The sequence below is a fragment of the Bison bison genome, unplaced genomic scaffold (genome assembly GCF_000754665.1).
Source record: "Bison bison bison isolate TAMUID 2011002044 unplaced genomic scaffold, Bison_UMD1.0 scf7180017864518, whole genome shotgun sequence".
Taxonomy (NCBI): Eukaryota; Metazoa; Chordata; class Mammalia; order Artiodactyla; family Bovidae; genus Bison; species Bison bison.
Window position 1 is genome coordinate 19449279 of NW_011495071.1, and position 6476 is coordinate 19455754.

Consider the following 6476-nt stretch of genomic DNA (forward strand, 5'->3'; position numbering starts at 1 on the left):
CACTTCTTCATCCTCCCCTACACTTCATTCTCCTGGCCCTGGCACAAGTTAAACCCTGAGATCCTGCAACTCTTCACCATATACAGTCAGTTCTCAGATCAGTAGCCAAAGCCAACCATTCAAAGTCACCAGAGCCAAGAAGTAGTTTCCGCATCTTAACACATTGATACTACAGTGCAGGACAAGATGTTCTTAGACTCCCCCTCTGTCTCTGGGCTAGTTGGTTTCTGTACTGGGTGTGTCAGGAGCTCCAGCCTGCAAATGTTCCATTAAACCTGCTGTTGCAGCAGCTCAGGGATCAGGGACCGCCAGCCGACTCTTTGCTATCCTACCTTGTTGCCTTTAGAAAGGACATCAGCACTAGACATCCTCCACTGCACGGGAAAGGGAAAACCTGAGCCCCAAACCAGCAGGAAACAAGTCCCTGCCTTGATCTCTGTATTCCCCAAAGAGAAAGCTGACCGAGCCTTGGAAGAAGTACAAGAGCGGCAAGGTCTCTGGATACCTCCAAGAAAAGGGGGGTTCAGGTGGGGAGGGACAGGAAGATTGCTCTCTCAGGGGAGAGAAACACCAGCGCAAGTACAGAACACACTAAAATCCCAACCCTACAAACACCACACCATCCACACACAAACACACACGACTCACTGCCAGCCACCAGGGAGACACACGGGTTTTCCTAGGATAAACTGTAGTAATATTTAGAGCAATTGCATTTAAGAAACGATACAATACCTAGTACCAGACTTCCCCAGTGGCTCGGTGGTAAAGAATCCACCTGCAATGTAGGAGATGTGGGTTCGATCCCTGGGCTGGGAAGAACCCCTGGAGAAGGAAATGGCAACCAACTTCAGTATTCTTGCCTGGGAAACCCCTGGACAGAGGAGCCTGGCAGGCTAGAGTCCATGGGGTCTCAAAAGAGTCAGACACGACTTAGTGACTAAACAACAACCAACATACCTGGTATTCACAAACGGCTCTTCCTCTGGGACACAGGGATGGACATTTTCTCAACAGCTGGCAGAGAAGGGAAGGATCTCAAAAATCACACTCCACTGTGACCCAGCCCTGAGATGAAGGTTTGTGACTAGAAGGCCCATGTCCCGGTCACCCCCACTAACTCTGAGTTCAGAGACCAGATGATCAGGGCTTGAGAAGGAGGAGCCTTATCAGTGCAGAGCAGCTGTGTTTTCTACCTCAGAGGAGGTGGCAGGGAGAAAAACAGAAAATGGTGGAGGGAGGGGTCAGGGCCCCCCGAAGTGAGGTGAGTGGGGCATCTGGCCATCAGGCACTTTCCCAAGGGGACGAGACAGGCCGTCTGAGCCTGAAGCTTTGCCCTGCCTTTTTCTTAACCCACTATGTTATTCTGTCCTCTTTTGATATCTCCAACTCCCTGAATAAAAAAAATCAAAATCAAGAGCCTACCATGAGAAAGATTTCATTCTGAGGAAACCAGAATGAAATTCTCATGAAAGAAAGTGAGGTGGTACAATGAGAAAGAGGGTCAGGCTGCATGGATTCCACAGCTTCCTGTCTCCGCAGCTCCAGCTTTGTTAGGTATGGGAATTCCCTGGTGGTTGGCACTTTCGCTGTACAGGTCTGGGTTCCATCTCTGGTCAGGGAGCTAAGATCCTGCAAACTACACGGTGAGGCCAAACATTAAAAAATGTAAATAAAAACACAGATATATTCTTTAAAATAATGTCAAAAAATAAAATAGGCAAATATCAAAATCCCAATGGGTATAGGAACCTATCCACACATAAAACTGGACAGAGTGCATGTATAACCTTGTTTACCTACACAAATCAGTTGAAGGAAGTTCTCTTTTTTAAGAGGAAAAATATCCCCAAATATTTTGATTTTCCATTAGAACAATAAAACATTTTTATTATAAAAATTTTAGAAAAATGCTGAGAAATACACAGGAAAAAATTAACTCTATCTCCACCATACAGAGAGAAAAACAACATTCTCTTATACTTAATGACTAGTGGAAAAGCCTGTTTATGTTGAGGAGGAGGAGGAAGAAAAGAAAAAAGCCTCCTCATTTAGGGGCTATCTGCAGAGAAGGGTCTTTGCTGGTGGGTCAGAAGATGGCTATCAGAGAGCCCAGCACCTTGGAGAGATCTGACAAGGAATCCAGGTGTGAAGCTTGTTATCTGGGGAGGGAACACACCTCGTCCTTCTCACTGAGCCTCTGGTCTCCTTCATTAGGACGCCTACAAAGGTGCCGATGGTGATACTATCTCTTCACCATAAATTCAGACCAGACACTGAAAGGTTATAAGTGTATGTTTTCTGTCATGGTCTGTCAGTTGCAGATGGATAATGATTTGAGAAGAGCCCACACCTTGCCCAGGTATGAGGCCAGATAGAGAAGGCTCCCGAAGGCACAAGGCAAGAATCTTACACTGCCCAGAGAGAGGTAGACAGCATTCTCTGGGCAGCCCAAGGCCAAATGCCGGACTCCTAATGTGGTAATGCCTGTGACTGCATAAGTCAGTATTCAGAGCTTGGGCAGAAATGATCTCAGTCCCTGTCAGCCCCACGTGTGATTTGGGGAGGCCAGTTGCTGATCGGGGCACCTCGGCAGCTGCCTGGGCTCCCCACACAGCAAACCACAGCGCCAGAGAGCATGGCAAATAGTTCTCCTATTGTTTTAGGATGTTTACAGGCTGACACTTGCAGAGGAAATATCCACACTCGAGCAAGTCATCTTTTTTTAAAAAAAAAAAAACCTCTTAGCTAAACACATGCACGGGCCGTCATACAAACCCACCACAGGATTCATTCATTCAATATGCATTTCCTGAGTGGCTGCAACATCACTGGGCAGATGCTCACCACGCCCCTGCCCCACTCCAGGGACAGCACTGGGGATCCAACAGAGCACAAAAGCAGACTCAAGCATCACAGGGTTCGCTGTTCAGTGGGAGATTTAAAAACGGAGGGTAACGGAAAACGGCTGGATAAAAGCAGAAGTGCCGCAGAGGGGGTGGTGCTCCAGACTAAAGTAGGCGTAAAAGGACTAACGACCAAATGTACCACACAGACTTTGTTTGGATCGTGATTTGAACAAACTCATGAGGAAGGTCACTTCATCTGAATATATACAGATGAGACCAAAGAGTTACTGTTGATTCTGCTACATGCAATAATAGTGATGTGGTCATGAAAGAACCTTCTTTTTAAAATAGATAGGGAAGAAAAAAAGAGAAAGAGAGAGATGAAGCCAGCCTGGCATGATCTTGGTTGCTGAAGCTGGATAATGAGTATTTGGGGCTCATTATACTATTCTATCTTTGTGCTTGAAAATATCAATAATTGGTGGGGGGAGGTGGGGAGGGACTACACTGCGCAGTTTGTGGGATCTTAGTTTTCTGACCAGGGATAGAACCCAGGCCCTTGCAGTAAAGTGCCCAGTCCTAACCACTGGACCTCCATAAATATGCCATGTTTATGAGCGTTTTAAATGCCATTTCATAGTGGGGTGGAAAGAAATGTTCACAAATAATTACAACATAAGCTGGGGAATCATAAGCACAACAGAGGGCTGTACACACCAAACCTCCAAATTTCAGAGGATGGCCACAGTTTTTTCCTGTTTCTCTCAGTGTTGAATTTACCACACAGACCTCATTCATGCAGATGGAGAACAGAATCCTAGTTTGGTCACTCACTAGGCTTATAATTGGAGGTAAGTCCCTGAACCTCAGTTTCCTAATCTGTAAAATGGGAATAACCTTACATACTTCTTCAGAGGGCTACCGTGAGAATCAAATGATTATAAAGAATGAAAAATCCCAGCATGATATACAGTGTTCCCTTTTCTGGTTCTTTAAACAACAGAGACTCTCTAGCCCTGGAAAAGCCTCAAAGATTGACAATGTTCAACCCAAATCTTCTTGCACCTAACCCCACTCCTCTTGGCAGAGATAAGGCTCTCCCCCAGGAAGGCAGGACCTCAGTAGTAGGGAGTGAAAGGAACAGGGCCCATGACTGGGAGGCACACCCAGATGGGTGTGGACGTGGGTGGAGAAAAGAGAGACACATCCCAATCACAGGCGGAGAGGGATTACTCAGTGCTCCTGTGCTCCTTAAAGTTCCTGGGAATAAGCTTCCAATGACCAAACCACAATCAGCCTTAGTCCATAAGCTGATTTATACTAAGGTGTAACTAATTGGTAATCACAATTTTCTTTAAGAAGAGAAGGATGAGCAGAAAGCCAGGCCTGGGCCTGAAGAAGGAAAGAGGCAGTGATTTCATTTTTTATAAACATAAACTCCAACTGTGGATCTCAGTCACCTTACAATCACAGCTAATGTACTTCAACATCTGCCCTCCCTCCTAAAAAAAAAAAAACAAAATAAAACTAGAATCGGCCCTAAAGTAGCTGCTGCTGCTACTAAGTCGCTTCAGTCATGTCCGACTCTGTGCGACCCCATAGACGGCAGCCCACCAGGCTCCACCATCCCTGGGATTCTCCAGGCAAGAGTACTGGAGTGGGTTGCCATTTCCTTCTCCAATGCATGAAAGTGAAAAGGGAAAGTGAAGTCGCTCAGTTGTATCCGACTCTTTGTGACCCCATGGACTGCAGCCCACCAGGCTCCTCCGTCCATGGGATTTTCCAGGCAAGAGTACTGGAGTGGGGTGCCAGATTATTGCAAATAACAGTCCTTCTAAATCATTGCAGAAGTCAGCTCTCAGAGGTAGGTTCAAGTCAACAGCGGCAGAGGCAGCCTTCCCCCTCAAATACCACCCAGACTCCAACAATCAACCCCTCCCCCTCACAGCATGACCAACACTTGCCATCATCCTTGAAGGACAGGGTGGGCAAGACGTCTGCAGGTTGAACAACTTGGCTAACTTGGGTCAGTTCAAGTGCTCTGCTTAAAAAAAAAAAAAGACAAAAACACCCAGGGGACTTCCCTGGCAGTCCAGTGATTAAGACTTCACCTTCCAAGGCAGTGTGTGCGGGTCTGATCCCTGGTCGGGGGGCTAAGATCCCACATGCCTTGTGGCCCAAAAAACTAAAACAAAACAAAAGCAATATTGTAACAAATTCAATAATGACTTTAAAAATGATCCACATCAAAATAAATAAATAATAAGAAGCACCCTCAGGATCTTTGGACAGAATCTTTTCAGAGGCCAGGAGCCCACAACACTCACTCTTCACAGCCATGGGTCAGCAGGAAGAGCTCTGGACCTGAGCTCTGGCAGTCTGTTTCAAATCCTGGCTATGCCACTTTCTATGTGACCTTGGGCACTTACCCTACCTGAGTCTGTTTCCCCATCTCTAAAATGAGGAGGGCAAACCTCTCAGAGGTTTTTAATTACCGTGAAATTGGCCACAAAAGTGCCACAAGCCAAGACTTAAGTGCCTAGCTTGCTCAGTAGGCACTTAATAGCACCATCTTCTCTCTATCTGAAGGACAGTTCTTACTGCAATAAGAGCTTCCACAGCATCATGTGTGGCTGCCCTGGAGACCTGAGCCCCCCTTGGGCCCCCTTCCCCTGGGAAAGGGACAGGAACAGATCTGGCCTGGGGACCCAGGGGACCCCGGTCTCAGAGCACCCAGGCAAGCAAACATCTCAGGGCCAACCAGCTGCTGACTTCTCCCACCAGGCCGCCCAGAAGGGAACTGGTTGGGACTTCATCCTTCAGGGACACCACCCAAGACTGTAGTGAGCAGGTGAGACTGACAGAAAGAGGTCCCCACACTGCTTAAGGTCCCATTAGGGCCCGATGTGCCTCCAAATAAAAGCTCTTTGGCTTCAGAATAAACAATGTGGAAGGAGACGCACGTTTACTCTGGTTTCAACACGCCTCCTCCCCATCCAGCAAAGGCCGTTCCTAGTTCTGCCGAAAGGCTGGCCTAGGATAAATTAACCCCACCTGCCCCGGCCTGAAAGTCAAGTTAGCGGGCACTTTTACCCGGGGCCGGTCCGCAAGGGCAAGCCCCGCGGGGGTGCTCCGGTGCCTGGGGGGCGTGCGTGCTGCTGGGGGAGCGAGGTTCAGAAAAAGACAGCTCCACAGCCCCTCGGGCCACCGTCCCAGACCCAATCCTACCCCGCAGGCGGCCAGGCCACCGACATTTGGCCCAGCTTAACTTCCTGTTGTTAAGGGAGGGGAACCCTGCTAGGGTGTGGGGTGCGCCCAGCGAAACGCCGGGAAAGAACGTGACAGGCTAGGTGTCCAAATCGTGGGAAGGTAAGTTTGGGGATGATCTGCCCCGGTGGCAGGCGGTACTGCTGGCGCGTCGCTCCCACTCCATGGCGACGTTTGGGTATTTTCTAGGCTTAGAATGGAAGAATTTGGGTGTTGTGGGGCGGAGTAAGTGGTAGTCCGTGGTACTGCGTTCTAATGGATTCGGAGAGCTATAGGGGTACACCGGCCTCCCTGGGCAGCGCCACCTGCTCGCTGGGCGCCTCGCGGGGAGGGTCTGAGGCGGGAGATGCTGCCGCCGCA

At 48.6% G+C, this 6476-nt stretch overlaps 1 protein-coding gene across 5 annotated transcripts in view; it reads right to left on the minus strand.

Annotated features, from left to right (window-relative positions):
* The window catches only part of MICAL2 (microtubule associated monooxygenase, calponin and LIM domain containing 2), a 241958-nt gene that overhangs the window by 235212 nt on the left and 270 nt on the right, over positions 1-6476 (minus strand). The window lies entirely within an intron of this gene.